This window comes from Trichosurus vulpecula, chromosome 5, assembly GCF_011100635.1.
Source record: "Trichosurus vulpecula isolate mTriVul1 chromosome 5, mTriVul1.pri, whole genome shotgun sequence".
Taxonomy (NCBI): Eukaryota; Metazoa; Chordata; class Mammalia; order Diprotodontia; family Phalangeridae; genus Trichosurus; species Trichosurus vulpecula.
This window is the reverse complement of record NC_050577.1, coordinates 123,083,789-123,101,237: the sequence shown is the minus strand read 5'-3', so window position 1 is coordinate 123,101,237 and position 17,449 is coordinate 123,083,789. Positions and strand designations below refer to the sequence as shown.

Here is a 17,449-nt window from a genome sequence, read left to right as displayed (position 1 = left end):
GGCTGTTCTTCTAGTAAATCTCAGGTCATATGTTGCTGAAGCCTAGCTTGCATAATCTGAAACATAAACTTGCTGGTCTGTGAAATGGGTGCAATTGGTCAGTGATTTGAATCCTCTTTGTCATTCTCCTTCTTTAGGATTGGGATGTAAACTGATCTTTTCCAATCTGGTGGCCACTGTTAAGTTTTCCAAATTTGCTGGCATATTAAGTACAACACTTTAACAGCATAATCTTTTTAGGATTTCCAATAGCTCAGCTAGAATTCTATAACTTCCACTAGCCTCATTGTTAACAGTGCTTCCTAAGGCCCACTTGACTTCATTCTCCAGGATGTGTTGCTCTAGATCAATAACCACACCATCATGATAATCAGTGATATTAAGATTTTTTTTTGCTTAGTTCTTTTGTATATTCCTGCCTCCTCTTCTTTTTATTTTTGTTCTTTTCATTTCAAGTTTATTAAAACTTCAGCAGTACAAATTATTCAGGTTGTAGAATATCAAAAGATCAAACTTAATGAAGTCTGCATTAAAAAAAAACAATCCCAAAAACAAAAAAAGAAGAGGAAAACAACGATAGAAAAGAGATGTTCTTCAGCACATCTTTAAACGTAAAGAGAAAAATGAAAATACAAAGTTCAAGGCCCTCACTCATCCACTTTTGTCTTCATCAGTTCCAGGACTGGACTCATGATCAGATTTTTTATCTTTACCACATGTATGGTCTCTTTCTTGACTCTTTGATTTTTGGCTGATTTCTTTTTCTAATGAGAATCTGCTCTTCTTCCTTATTTCGCATGTAGAGGATTTTAATTCTCTGTCTTTACTATTTTGTTTTTGTGAATTTGAACTCTGATATGGGTCAGCTTTTTTCTCTTTAATGCTGTTGCCACTACTGTTATCATGGTTTCTTGAGTGCCTTTTTTCACTCTCAAGGTTCTCTCTTTTGTGTGAACTCTTTGTTCCTTGGTTTTTACTTTTTTCTTTATTTCTGCTTTGACTTTCCTCTTTCCCTGAACTCCTCAATTTTCTCCTCCTTCTCCTATCTTTACTTCTAGATTTTTCTAGTGTTCCATTCCTTTCTTTGCTCCTTGATATCTCTCTTCTCCAGATTCCCTCTCTTTGTTCCTATAGTACTCCTTGCTCCTACTACAGTCTTGGTCTTTGCTCCTAGATCTGGCTTTTCTTCCTTTGTCCCTGCTTCTGCTTCCATCCCTTGTCTGGCCATTGGGGCTTTGTTTTCCTTTGGTCACCTCCTGTTCTCTACTCTTTGACTTCGCCCTTTTATCCTTGTCCTTACTTCTGCTATATTCGTGTTCATTGTTTTCTGACCCTGCTCACTTAGACCTCTCTTTACTTCTGCTCTTTACTCATTCTTTGCCGTGAGAATCAGAATATTTCTCTTTTTCTTTTACTTTTCATGATGTCTTTCTTTGTTTCTTTTTTTAAATTTATTTAATATTTTTAGTTTTCACCATTGATTTTCACAAGAGTTTAATGACAAATTTTCTCCCCATTTCTACCCTCCCCCCTCCAAGATGGAATGTGTTCTGATTGCCCCATTCCGCAGTCAGCCCTCTGTTCCATCACCCCACTCCCCCACCATCCCCCTTTCCTTTACTTTCTGGTAGGGCAAGATAAATTTCTATGCCCCATTGCCTATATATCTTATTTCCTAGGTGCATGCAAAAACTTGTCTTTTTTGTTTTTGAATGTCTGTGTTTAAAACTTTGAGTTCCAAATTCTCTCCCCTTTTCCTTCCCCACTTACCCTCCCTAAGAAGACAAGCAATTCAACATGTGCCACATGTGTATCATTATGCAAAACCCTTCCACAATACTCATGTTGTTAAAGACTAACTATATTTTGCTCCTTCCTGTCCTATCCCCCTTTATTCAATTTTCTCCCTTGACCCTGTCCCTTTTTGAAAGTATTTGTTTTTGATTACCTCCTCCCCCTGTCTGCCCTCCCTTCTATCATTCCCCCTTTTTTATCTCCTCCCTCCTTCTTTCCTGTGGGATAAGATACCCAATTGAGTGTGTATGTTATTCCTTCCTCAGTTCAAATCCAATGAGAGCAAGATTCACTCATTCCCCTCACCTGCCCCCTCTTCCCTTCCTACAGAACTGCTTTTTCTTGCCACTGTTATGTTAGATAATTTACCCCATTCTATCTCTCCCTTTCTCAATATATTCTTCTCTCATCCCTTAATTTAATTTAATATTTTTAGATTTTCATCCCTTTTTTAGCTATCATTCCTTCATATTCAACTCACTCTGTGCCTTCTGTCTATATGTGTATATGTATGTATATGTATGTAAATGTATGTATGTATATTCCCTTCAGCTACCCTAATACTGAGAAAGATTCCGTGAATTATACACATCATCTTTCCATGTAGAAATGTAAACAAAACAGTTCAACTTTAGTAAGTCCCTTATGATTTCTCTTTCTCATTTACCTTTTCGTGCTTCTCTTGATTCTCGTATTTGAAAGTCAAATTTTCTATTCAGCTCTGGTCTTTTCACTGACAAAGCTTGAAAGTCCTCTATTTTATTGAAAATCCATATTTTGCCTTGGAGTACGATACTCATTTTTGCTGGGTAGGTGATTCTTGGTTTTAGTGCTAGCTCCATTGACCTCCGGAATATCATATTCCAAGCCCTTGGATCCCTTAATGTAGATGCTGCTGGATCTTGTATTATCCTGATTGTTTTTCCACAATACTCAAATTGTTTCTTTCTGGCTGCTTGCAGTATTTTCTCCTTGATCTGGGAGCTCTGGAATTTGGTGACAATATTCCTGGGAGATTTCTTTTTGGGATCTATTTGAGGAGGGGATCGATGGATTCTTTCAATTTCTATTTTACCCTGTGACTCTAGAATATCAGGGCAGTTCTCCTTGATAATTTCTTGAAAGATGATATCTAGGCTCTTTTTCTGATCATGGTTTTCAGGTAGTCCAATAATTTTTAAATGATCTCTCCTGGATCTATTTTCCAGGTCAGTGGTTTTTCCAATGAGATATTTCACATTGTTTTCTACTTTTTCATTCCTTTGGTTCTGTTTTATAATATCTTGATTTCTCAACAAGTCACTAGCTTCCACTTGCTCCAATCTAATTTTTAAGGTAGTATTTTCTTCAGTGGTCTTTTGGACCTCCTTTTCCATTTGGCCAATTCTGCCTTTCCAGGCATTCTTCTCCTCATTGGCTTTTTGGAGTTCTTTTGCCATTTGAGTTAGTCTATGTTTTAAGGTGTTTTCTTCAGTATTTTTTTCAGTATTTTTTATGTCTTCTTTAGCAAGTCATTAATTTGTTTTTCATGTTTTTCTTGTATCACTCTCATTTCTCTTCCCATTTTTTCTCTACTTCTCTAACTTGCTTTTCCAAATCCTTTTTGAGCCCTTCCATGGCCTGAGACCAGTTCATGTTTTTCTTGGAGGTTTTTGATGTAGGCTTTTTGACTTTGTTGACTTCTTCTGGCTCTATGTTTTGGTCTTCCTTGTCACCAAAGAAAGATTCCAAAGTCTGAGTGTGAATCTGAGTCTGTTTTCCCTGCCTGGCCATGTTCCCAGCCCACTTACTTGACCCTTGAGTTTTTTGTGGGGGTACGACTGCTTGTAGAGTAGAGAGTACTTTGTCCCAAGCTTGAGCGACTGTGCTGTTGTTTTCAGAGCTATTTCTGCACAGCAAGCTCTGCCACCCCAGCACTACTCCTCCTCCAAGAACCACCAACCTGGACTGGACCGGTTGGAGGAAATAAGTGGCAGATCTGAGGGAGAGTCTTTCTTTGCTTCTTGATGTCATTCTCTTTTCTTTGTGCCTGTTATGTTTTGAATCTCTTTCTTTACTTTTTGACTTCCTGCTTTCACTTCTGCTTTTAGATTTGAACATTTTCTTTGCTTTGCTTTTATTATATTTGTCCTCTTTATCTGATTTTCTCCTTGTGTCCCTATCTTTCCTGTTGAATTTGTGATCTTTAGTTTTCTTTTCCTTTTCACCTTTTCTATTTGAACTTTCTGATACATGTCTATCTGTGTTCAGATATTTTTCTTTCTTTTCCTCTTGATGGACTTTTTTGATTTTCTTTTTTATTTTCATTTAATTCACTCTTATCTCCTTTGATCCACCTTTCACCACCCAACACCCTCATTCTTTGAGCTCTCTGCATCTCTTGTCTCCAATGTGGTTGAGTTTCACTACACCTGAAATGATCCTGTGATCTGGATCTGGAAGGTGTTCGATAGCACCTTGGTCCTCTTCATTTAATTTTCCTTTCATATCTGGTGACTCAAAGTCACCTTTGTTATGAAGAGGACTGGGAGTTAGATGGATTACACTCTCTTTCTTTTTCCCTTTCTCTATTCTTTCTCTCTTTCTCATATACTTTAAGAGGACTTTTTCTCATTAGGAATCTGCTTTCAGGAATAGGAGGGATCTCTTCTGGTCAGACAGTTGACTTTGGTGGTGCTTCAGGGCTTTCATCTTCACTCTCAGTAGAGGAATTTTTCCTGCTTTTCTTTTTCTTCTTCTTTTCCTTCTTATGTTTTTGAGACTTTCAGTGTTTCTTTTTTTGGATTTTTCTTCAGAAGCACTTTCTGAATCAGAAGAAGAATCAGAAAGAAGACTGAGAATCACTTGAACTATCTGAATCACTGTATCAGGATGATGACTTAGGTCTTTTCTTTTCTTCCTTCTTGGCAAGATAATACACAGGTAGGACCAGACAGCCAGTTTTCTTCAGGAGTCTTTTTGTTTTCTTTGGATTTGGGAATTAGCTCCCTACAGCTAAGTATTTGTACTTCAGCATATGGTTAGCTGGATGCATCTGTTTTATGGTATTCAGTCTCTTTCACAACCTTTGCCACCTCTTCTTAATCTCTTTTGCTTCTGTTAAGTCCCTAGCATTTTTGTCTTTTCTCAGGCCCATATTTCCATGAAACATTCTCTTGATATCCCTAATTTACTGTTTCAACAATAATCCAGGTAGCAGCTGCTGTGAGGTTGTAAACCAACAACAACCAGTTCACAAAGCGCTGCAAGCCCAGGTCCTTTTCGTCTGCTTTACTAAGGAAAGCAATGTTAAGGGGTAAACAATCTTACTTTAATCCAGCATACAAATATCATTTACTGAGCTCAGGGGAAAAAACCAGCACCCTGAATTACAGACCAAATACAATTCGTGGTTATCAACATCTAGGTATTCAGCCAGGGAGCTCATTATAATGGCTGGCCCAGAGTCACATGTCAGTCCTGCTGTGGCTCAGAGCTCCAAGAGAGAAGGCTAACCTCTATGCTTATATATCTTGTTCAGGGCCCTGAGGGCCCTGACCTTACCCAGACTGGGCGTGGAGAAGTTCCCCACCCCCCCAATATCACATCAGATACAAATCAATGGCTCCCAATTGTCTCAGTGCTGAGAAATACAAAACATCCCACTTTATCTCTCCCCCATTTCAGACAAAGGCCAGAATCATTTAAGGTCAACAGCAAAAAGTCCTACCTTGATTACTATTACATTTACTTAAAGATGTCTCTTGTCTTTCCTATTCTGTTGTTTTCTTCTATTTATTTGTATTGCTCATTATAAAAAGCCTTCTTATCTCTCCTTGCTATTCTCTAGAATTTTGCATTTATTTGGGTATATCTTTATTTTTCCTTCTTTCTTCCCTTTCCTTCTTTCCTCTCCTATTTGTAAAGCCTTGTTAGACAACGATTTTACTTTCTTGCTCTTCTTTCTCATTGGAATATTTTTTGTTGCTGCCTCCTGTACAATTTTGTGAACCTCTTTTTGTAAGTTCTTCAGGCATTCTGTCCACTATATCTAGTCCCTTAAATCTATTCATCATCTAGATTTCATATTCGTAAAGTATATCATTTAGGTCATACCTTTATGGTCTGATAGTTTTATCTCCTTTCTTCAATTTGTCTGAATTTTGCAACAAAAAGCTCATCATCTGAGTCACAGTTAGCTCCAGATCTTTTTCTTAACTGAATATATGGAGCTTCTATCCTTTGGCTGCAAATTATATAATCAGTTTTATTTCTATATTGACCATCTGGTGATGTCCCTGTGTAGAATTGCCTTTTGCGTTGTTGAAAAAGAGCATTTGCTATGACCAACAAATTATCTCGCCAAAACTCTATTAGTTTCTGCCCTGCTTCATTTTGTACTTCAAAGCAAACCTTGCCTGTTATTCCAATTATATTTTGGTTTCCTGCTTTAGTATTTCAACACCCTATGATGAATGTGATGTTTTTTGTTATTATTTCTAGAAGTTGTAGGTCTTCATAGAATTGATCAACTTTGTTCTCTTCGGCATCAGTCGTTGGAGCATAGACCCATATTACCATAGTGCTGAAAAGTTTGCCTTGGAATCGAACAGATCTCATTCTGTCATTTTTGAGATTATATCCAGTACTGATTTTCTCACCCTTTCATTGACTATGAGGGCCACGGCTTTTCTTCTAAAGGATTTTGGCCCACAGTCTTATATCTAGTGACCACTTATCCATCTTATCCATTTAAGTTCATTGATACCCATGATGTCAATGTTTAATCTCTCTCTCCTGTTTGACCACATCCAGCTTACATTCATAGATCTTACATTCCAGGTTCCTGGGCAATATTGATCTTTCCAGCATGAGACTTTCCTTTCATCACCAGACGTATCCACAGTTTCTTTTAGCTTTGGCTCAACTGTTTCATTAATGCTAGAGCTATTTGTAGTTGTTCTCTACTGTTCTCTGTTAGCATATTGGATACCTTTCAACCAGTGGGCCTGCAATGGCAAGCAAAGTGGAATGTTTGCTGTTTTTTTTTCTTTTGGAGTGCTTCTCAGCACTAAGGCAATCAAGGGCCCTTGATTGAGTCTTTGATTGAATCAAGAGTCTTTGATGAGCTGCTTAAGTCACTGGAAAGCCCAAGTCATATGAGTTTGAGTCACATGGTTGTGATACTGTCTGACCCTAAAGAAGTGCATATATACCCCGAGGTTAGTGTTTTTCTGGGGGCTCACTCATTGAAAAGTGTTCATGTGAAGATTCTGGGTAGCCATTAAGGAGGCCCCCCACCACCAACTTTGAAAACCCAGATGTTGGTGTTTATCTCTCTGGTAACTATGTATGTATTGCTATGGTCAGACAGAAGCTTGTCTGTTGATTTGTGTTATTTTCTCTGTTTATAATTTCTGTTTGTATTTGCTCTGAAGTTCAGGGTTCTGATTTTTCCCCCTGAACTAAGTGAGTGATATATGTATCTTTAATTAGAGTAAGATTCTTAACCCCTTAAAGTTGCTTTCCTTAGAAAAGAAGATCAAAGAACCTGTGCTAGCAGCCTTCCTTTGTGCTGGTGTTATTGGCCTTACACTTCCACAGCAGCTGCAAGCAGCATTGTAGTTACAGGACCTCATCTTCCAATGTATTCTTTTTATCATTTTAGTACTGTCCATGGGTTTTTCTTAGTAAAGACACAGAGTTATTTTTCATTTTCTTTTCCAGTGGATCATCTTTCATCAGAACTCTCCACTACGACCTGTCTGTCTTGGGTAAGCCAGCACAGCATAGCTCATAGTTTCATTTAGTTACACAAGCTCCTTTGCCACGACAAGGCAGTGATTCAGGAGGAGTGATATGTTATAGGGTTATTGAAAGGAAAGAACTTAGTAAACTTAAAAGATCACATGAGTAGCAATTGTTGCTATCATTATTGTTATTTTCTTATATCTCAAGCATTTAACATTGTAGTTTGTTCATAGTAAGATATTAACAAATGTTTTTCATTCATTCATTCATTCATTCATTTATTCTTCCCTCCTAGTTTTGCTTTCTAGATTCAAGTAAATTAAGTGTGATTCTTTTCCCAATGAGAGAATTTAAAATACTTGATGATAGTCATGTCGTCTGAATTTATTTTTTCTTCAGCCTAAAAACATTAAGTTTTGTCAACCTTTTCTTATGAAGCTTCACTTTCATTACCCTCACCATCCTGGTTTAACAGCTTTAGACGTGTGCTTCTTTATCATTATCGTTCCAAACACATAGCACCCAAACCTGAATGTGGATGGCTCAAGAATAGCGACAATTAGACAACAATTTTGCTCTCTTGCTTTTCTTTTCCATTGGAATGTTTTTTGTTGCTGCCTCTTGTACGATATCATGAACCTCTGTCCATAAGTTCTTCAAATATTGTATCTACCACATCTAATTCCTTAAATCTATTCATTATCATTATATAGATGAGTGAGGGGAATCATCCTCAAAATAGAGTTCCTATAGATGGTGAATTTAACAAACCAGAACTACTCAAGTCAATTCTGGTAGTTCAAATTCAAGTTTAAAATGAAATGAGACACTTTTAGATCATTTAATAATTAACAAAATGAGCTTTAGTTAGCCATAGCAGATAACAGATGTTCAGTAAGGATACTGTATTGATTCAATTGGTCATAGCTTTCCTAACTTTGTGTCAATCATGGTGGTTTGCTGGTCAGAAGCCTGAAGAAGGAGATAGCTCCCTTTGCCCTGACTTTTTATGCTTAGGTCACTAGGGTTCTCTGTCAATGATCTGAAGATGGTTTCAATGCCTTTTAAGGAAAAAAAAAACATCTAGCCTGCCTAAAGTAAGGTCAGAAGTTATTTTTTCTAATGTGATAGGCCAATAGTATAATTCTAAATGAAAAACTACCCAAAACTGAGTTCCCAGTGCATGCATATGCTGGGTTCTGTTATTTCTTTAGGCAAAATGATGTTAACAACTTGTTACTTTCTACTTTGTAAGACATTATTTTAATTTGTGCCTTAAACCTTGATAAGTTGAAGATCATTATTAAAATTTATTTCAGTCTTGATTTCTTCAAGTAAAAAAGTAGAAATAATATTAAATATTTGGTCTCTTAATCCACTAATCAGCTACAGGAACTTCCTAGGAAGCCTTTTCATGTATCTCTTTGAAGACAATGAGGGTACATGGTAGTTGTGTTCAAATATTTAAAGGACTCTCATATCTAAGAAGGATTAAACTTAAACCATTTGGCCCCAGAGGGCAGAATCACAGCAATGGGTGCAAACTGCAAAATGAAAAATTTAGGTTTGATGCTGGGAAAATTTCCCAGCAATTAGATGGAATAGACTTAAGAGGTCATGGGTTCCCTTTGGTTAGAGGTCATGTAGCCGAGGCAAAATGACCGTTGGTTCGTTACATTATTGTGAAGATTCCTTTTAGTTATCTAATAGACTAGATGACTCTTCAGTTCCATTCTAACCCTAAAATGCTATAATTCTGGGATCCTAAATAAATATGTTGAGAAAATGATTGTCTCTGAAAAGTATACTTTTGTAAAGATTTGTAGGTTTAGTTTCTTTACGAGGAAATTGAGCTACTGATTGTTACATTTTAAAGTTCAGAAGCTTAGAACTTCTTAGATGAGGAAGATTACAGAGAAGACTTATAGTAGAACACAGCAATTCCAAAGCCCATATGCTCTCAGGAACAGAACTTCAGAGAATAAGAAATCTCATTACAAGTCAGATGAGTTTCTTTGTGTGTATAAATAACAAAATCAACTCTTTTGAAACGTGCACTTCAGAATGTGCCTGCAAAGCTTGGGTACTACAGATTAGTGTTCAAATGGTTGGGTATAGTTCATTTAGTTTCATACTTATCCAATGATCACAAGTGGATAATTAGAACGAAGGAAATTTGACAGCCCATATGATAGCTGAGATGAAATTTACTGGATTGTGTCTGAGTGGGAAGTAGAAGACTAGATAATCTATTTGGGGTTAGTTTAGGGAATTTCTGGTTTATCCATCCAAATTTTCACTTATAAGATATAAAATCACCATTGTTCCTAAGTGGTTTGCAAATATGAACCAGTCATCTTTTTAAGAGAGAAGAATGAAGATACAGGGAAAAGTGCATTCACTAATATACATTTGGTGTGGTGTGGTGTAAGTGTATGTAGGGTGGCCCTCATATTGATGAATGTGCATACTTGAGTCTCTAATCCAAACTCACTCTCAGATCTACTGTCATTAGTATATGGGGAGAACAAGAGGTTGTGAAGACCTCATCTCTGGAGACTTCATGGAGAAGTTAGGTAACACTTTGCACTGAATAACTCAATGCTCAACTTGTGTGTCTGGATACTAAACACGATCCCTTTTAGCTCTTGAATTCTATGATTCCATTATTGAATGTATGGGATAGGAACAGTGGAACAGTTGGAAAGAAATACTAATATGTCATCATCTGTGAAATGTGTCACTACTAGTGATGGGCAAAAAATAAAAGTATGAACGATGGAATTTATTTGCATTTAAGGGAACCGAAATGTTGAAGAGTTAAAAAATTTCAAGACTGTGGTAGATAATTGTCTCGTCACTGATCCAAGTTATAGTGTCATAGGTTTAAATCTGGAAGGGGCCTTGTGAACAAAGTCTTCACTGATGGATAGAGAAACTCGGGCCCGGAGATATTCAGTGGCTTGTTTACATTAGGTAAATTAAGAAGTCAGAAGTTATATAGGTAGTAAGTAACGGAACTGGAATTCAGGTCAAGGTCCTCTGACTAAATCTAGTGTTCCTTCCACTACCACATTATCTCACCTTGACAAACAACTGATAAACTAAAAAAAATATTTGCCCATTTTATATATAAATGTCATTTTATACCATTTATACTATTAATTTACCATTTAAATCTCCTCATGGTTACTTTAAAAACTCTCCTAGTTTTACTTACCCTTTGTCCTTTTTAGTATGCTCAAGTTGGGGATACTTTTTTGCTCTATTATCTTACTTTCTCCATATACATGTGTATGTATGTATGTGTGTATGTATATATATATATATATATATATAATGTATGTGTATATATATACATATATATGTATATATATACCTACATCTTGTATATTATATATGTATAGGACATGTATGTATCACTTTGCAAGCACTAAGAAAGTCAGTATTTCCATGATTGTGTGTGCATTTGTGAGTGTGTACATGTGTGTGCGTGTATGTGTTTGTCTCTATGCGTATCTCTTTATGTCTCTCTCAGTCTATCTATCAGTCTATAAAAAGAGAGAGACAAAGACAGAGAGAACTAGAAAGGACCACATAGGTCATCTGGCCCAATGTCATTACTTTATAGTTAAGGACACTGACAAGTACCGAGGTAAAGAGACTTGTCAGACAGCACAGCCAAATCATAGTGAAACTTGGGAGTGAAACCCAGGTCTCTAACTTGTTCTTTCCATCTCATCAATCAGCCTGTCTGTGTAACTACTTTTGGTTCACTTCCTTTCATGGACTCCTGGGGCTGCCTAGGTAGTCAACAGTTGCAGGCACCTGGAGGCAGCCTTCTCCTTTGCTCTGCCTTTACCCCTTTTCCCTACTCCTGGGACACAAAACCCATTTGTCCTGGAAGAAAGCTTGGACAATCTTGGAGTCATAAATTCTATCCTTCCACTGAGATTGTGGACCATCACAACATACCACCATCCTAAATTCCTCTAGGCCACACCATCAGCCCACAGGAAAGGAAATCTAATCTTCTGATAAGAGCCCCAAGAACTTGCAACCTAACATGCAGCACAGTTCTCATGTATGTGTTGTATCTCCTAATTTGAGTGTGAATTCCTTCAGAACAGGGACTGTCTTCTTCATCTTTTTTAAAATTTTTCTTTCCTTTTATATTCCCAGTCCTTGACACCTACTGAACAATAAATACATTTAATTTTTTTATTCTTTCATTCATAATTTCTTTTAAATATCTTTTATGAATATTTTTTGTTTTTTTATCACTAATATTTCTGCAAATATCCACTGATTTTCCCAGTACTCTCAAGGTCATTCTATCCCTTTAAATAAAAAATAACAATTAAGAAAAATACATACTACATTGATAATTTCTGGTAAGGTATACAACATTTGGCCATCATAGTCTCTCTCTCCTCTATTTTGAGGAGAATGGCATATTTCCTTTTTTATTCTACTAGATCATTTCTGTTTTTTCAATTCCTCAGATTTTGTCTTCCTATAAATTTCCTTTTTTAAACTTAAATAACAAATTGGTTTACTAGTTCAAATATCAAGCAATGTGGCCTTTAAATTAAGATATTTGGGAACTACACCAGTTAATAATGAATGCTGATGTCTCCCCAACCATTTTAAAGCACAATGTAAGACATAGAAGCTTCTTTTATAGAGCTTTATTTGGAATTAAAAAAGATAAAATGAATTTATAAATTGTATTTCTCCTGACATCAAGATTTGACTGACTAAAATAATATTTCATGAAAGTGGAATTTAATTGGTCTGCATTAACTGAAAACAGGTGAAATTTCATTAAGTATAACATGTAAAATGTGCTACACGGTCTCTGATAAAATCAGATAAGATCTCATTTTGATTAAGTGTCTAGTTATATTGCTATCTAATTTACATCTAGACCAAATTTAATGTGTTAATAATATTGAAGTCAAGTCAGGTGAGAATGCATGCTAAATAATCTAATCTAAGTAATCATTTTGTCAGTTTCAGGTCTGATGCATGCATTTTGAAATTATACTCAAAGCTTGAAGGAAATACTGAAACTCTGCAATGTGGATTCCCAAAGAAATTATAGAACAAAGTGACTACTTTGTGAGATGTCATTTTGTTATGGAAAATGTGACTGTGATCTGCTGCTGGTGGTCTATAACATAGTGTATTAAAAGGAGAAAACTATCTATGCTAGTTAAGTGGATGGAAATATTTAAATGAAGATATTTAGAAGAGCACAGCATCAAAAATAATGAATGTGTTAAGAATAGCACATGATTATGTATGGATTTAGGGAGTAGAATTTTGAAAGCACAAGGTTACAGAAGAAAAAATAGCACAAAGTTCTGTAGGAAGAAAAAAAAATGTAAGTTTGTGTGATTTGCATGCATGTGTGTGTTTATACTTTCAGGCTTAGTGGTCCTATGTTAACTACTTCCTTACTGAAGAAAATTTAGCCCATTTTTATTGCACGTGAGGTATAGCCAATATTGTGGTGTATTTGGGATTAAAGTAAAGGGAAAAATCACAAAATCAGAGAAATTTTAACTGTTTTAGATTTTGAAGCTCACTTGGCTACCCAAAGACCCAAACAGTATTATGTTCATCAGATAATTAATAGAAATAGGTTACTCATACATGGAGAAAAAAAAAAACTTTTTATTTCCCACATTATTCCAAAAACATGGATAACATTTTAACTTTAGTAATTTATAAACTCCTCCAGAGCAATTTTTAAATATTTATCTTTGTTTTCACAGAGCCTTGCATACCTTAAGAGGTTAATAATGCTTCTAGAATTGCATTGGATTGAATAGAATAGAGTTAAATGGAAATGTATTTTGTTCCCACTTTTATTCAAGGCTGTGTGTACCAGTTTAAGAAGAGCTACAAGAGAGGGATAAAAAGAATATTTTGGATTGTAACGTGGCAACAAACATCTCAAAAATGGATTGTATGACCTGAGTGCTATTGATTTTCCTGATAGGATTATTTCACTTTATAGAACCAAACTATCTCAAATATGGATCTTTGTGTAATTAGACAAATCACAAGTATAGAATTAGTCATTATATTTGTTTAACAAACATTAATCATGAGAATACTGAAAAAAAATTCCCCTGTTTGCAAAGAGTCATCTACAAATCATTTATGCTAGTTCAACAAAATACCTGTAGTAATTCACATTTTTATGGGACTTTAATGTTTACAATTGGATTTTCTACATCATGGCTACATTTGTATTCAGAGTAGACACAGACAATCAACTTTTTCCTCTAAAGCAACTTCAGTTCTGTGAATTATTAGTCAGTGAAATAAAATATAATAAAAGAGAAAAAATGGAAATTGTTGCAACATATTTATATAGAACACTTCAGTCTTCATTAAGTGTCTTTAATACTACAATCTTATGAGATAGGTAATGTAAAAATTGCTATCCTCATTTTTCAAATCAGGAAACTCATGCTCAGAGAGTGTCAGTAAGTTCAAATGTTCACACAGCTCTTATTTAGTTTTAAAGCCAAAACAAGAACCAATTTCTCCAATATAGGGTTCTTTATGCATTGGCAAACTTTAGCACTGTTAAGTAAACCTTAAGCCTCGTGACTTTTTCTTTTATATAATTATATCTTACTGGGCAGATAGGTGGCACAGTGGATAGAATACCAGCTTGAAGTCAAGAAGACTAATCTTCATGAATACAAATCAGGCCTCAGACACTAACTGTGCAACGCTGGGCAAGTCACTTAACCCTGTTTACCTCAGTTTCCTCATCTGTAAAGTGAGCTAGAGAAGGAAATGGCAAACCCCTCTAGTATTTTTGCCAAGAAAAGCCCAAATGAGGTCAGAGATTGTAGGACATGATTGAAAAATTTATCAACTAAAAGGCTTGGCTAATGAAGTCTACTTGGCTATAGTGGTTCTAACAATCAGAAGGTTAAGCTAAGCAACCTTAAGATGGACATTTGTTTGGTGGTGATTTTGTAGCCATCCTTCAGGTCTTCCATATGGAAACAATGCCTGAGGAAGTTATATTTGGGGACCTTGATGCAGAGAGTCTCAATAGTTCTGGCCCAAGTGCTGATGGCATTGGCATCATTGGTCTCCATGTTCTTCAGTTTTTCTTGTTATAATGAGCAAAGCACGTGCTTATTGGCATCAACCCTTTTGAGAAGATTGTATATTTGGGACCTGGATTTCTTGTTGCCATTTCTGTAACATTTGTGGAATTGGTTGTGTGATATGTTTTTTTTTTCTTTTTTTCCCCCTTATTTTATTATGAACTAGAGAATCATCAAAAAACACTTTGAGGATTTACATAAACAAAAAATATGAGAAAATTAGGATTATGCATGAAAACTATGAATCCTCTACAGGCAGATTGTTCCAAATATATATATATATATACATATATATATATATATACACACACACACACTTATGTGTGTATGCATGCATACATGCAATTTAGTGTGGTAGTGTACTCATTGTTTTATTATCTTCTTTCCCTTCTGAACCCTTCTCTCTTCTCTTCTGTATACTTTTATTAATATGTCATTTATACTCTTTTCTATTATATCTTCCATTTGTAGCAGTTTTTCTATTGTCTATTCTTATTCCTACCTATTCCCTAACTCTTCACCATCAACTATTAACCCTCAAATGAAAATTCTCACTAATAATAAAAGTAACAGCATAATAAATCAAAATAGACTTGTGTTGTAAGTATTATAACAAAAAAGTATATTTCATTCTCCACTTATGGTCCATTATCTCTTTACCAAGAGGTTGGAGGAATGTTTCCTCAATAGTCTTCCAGAATTATGACTGAGGATAATAAGAGATCTTAGGTTTTAAACAGTGTTTTCTTTTACAAAGTTTTGGTCATGGTATAAACAGTTCTCTTGATTTTGCTTATTTCACTCTTTTTCAGCTGATACCAATCTTCCCTGATCTCTTGCAACTTAGTACTATTCCACTATATTCTTATACTGTCATTTGGTAAGCCATTCCTCAATTGATGGGAAATTAGGGCCTTGTGGACCCAATCTGTTACATTATTCAACTTTTCTATTTTTATATATTACCAAGTTGTTTTTAATGATTATTATTTTCTATATTTCTGATTATTGTGATTAATTTTTAAAATTTTGTCCCTATTTTAGATTCACATCCATTTCATTGATCTGTTATTTCTCTCTTATATTAATAAATGTGTATGGAGATATCCCTTTATTCCCTCCAAAAATAATAATGCTACTTTGGTTGAATCCCAATACTTTTGGTAAATTTTCTGGTTATTTCAATTGTCAATGAAAACATCTATTGTTTCTAGGATTTCTTCTCTGATTCCATCAATTCTTTAGAATTAAGCTATTTAGGCTTTATTTTATAAGAAGCCTTTTTTTAACTTTTTCTTATTATATATTTTATGTTTACACTGTAGTCAAGAAAGGATATATTTAATATTCCTGCCCTTCACTCTTTTATGATTTGGGCTTTAAAAACAAACTAGAACTTTGTTAATTTTTATAAATATACAATGTGCCACTAAGAAATGTGTATCTATACCTTTCTTTTCTCAGTGCATAATTGCCCAAGGTCTATCTAATCCAACTTTTTAAGAATTCTTTTCAATCCTTAACTACTTTCTTATTTATCTTTTTTTATTGGGTTAGTCTTGGTCTGAAAGGGGCACACAGAGGGCCCCAAATAGTATAGTTTTTCTGTCTATTTTTCACTATAAAATTCCCTATCAAGTCTTACAGAAATTCCATTTAGTCTATATATTATATATTAATATCATTTCTTTATTCATTGAATTTTAAAGTATAACACAGTTTTCTGATTATTGCTTTTAACTATGCCAGTTTTTTACTGTTATCTCATCTGTTGCTACACCTCCTTTTTGAATTCTCTCAAAGCATTAAACAAAATCTGATCTAGTTCCTTGGTTAACTCTGTGAATCTTTATGTTTAAATGTGCTTCTTTTAAGCAACATATTCTTGGATTCTCCTTTCTAGCCCATTATGCTACCATATTCCATCTTAGAAGATAATTCCTCCCAGTCATGTTCACTGTTACTATTAATTATACATTCCTTCCATGATGTCACATCATATTTTTTCTTCTTTTACTCACAGTCCTAACATTAAAAAAAGAAAGAGAAATAATCTGAGTTTCTATCTCATACCCATTAGATTGGCAAAACTGACAAAAAGGGAAAATGAAATATTGGAGTGCCTGGAGTAAAACAGGCACATTAATCCATTTCTGGTAGAGCTGTGAATTGGTCTTGCCCTTCTGGAAACAATTTGGAACTATGCCCTGAAAGTCCATAAACTGTGCATACCACTTGATGCAGCAGTATTATTAGTAGGCCTAAATACCAAAGAGATCAAGGAAAGAGGAAAAGGACACACATACTAGATCATTTATAATAATTTTTTTTTTGTAGTGGCAAAGAACTAGAAACTATGAGGGAGGGAGAAAATCCATCAATTTGGGAATGTCAGAATAAATTATGGTACACAATGTGATGGAATACTATTACAACATAAGAAAACGGGAAAAGGGAGTATGTGGTTGGTGCCTTCCTCCCTACACAGTAAACTATGGTGGCCAATTCTGTTTCAAGTTATGTTTGGCCACACCAGGGTTGGCATCTGGCTTCAGGAAGCTAATTATTATTACTAGCACTGGCTTGTGACTCATTCTTTAAGGAGTCCCATCATCCATAGGAAGCCTTTCCCAGTGTTCCTTCATCTTAGTGCTTTCCTTCGATACTACTTCCATTTTAATCTGTCCATATCTTGTTTGTACATAATTATCGAAAGTCTATAGAGGCATTTTGTTGATTTCATTGTTATATTTTTGGACAGTCTACAGGCACCATTCCAG

The 17,449-nt window shown here is 35.2% G+C and overlaps 1 pseudogene; it reads right to left on the bottom strand.

Moving 5' to 3' along the window:
- Positions 1-651: 651 nt before the first annotated feature.
- The window catches only part of LOC118851051, a 56,394-nt pseudogene continuing 39,596 nt past the window's right edge, over positions 652-17,449 (bottom strand).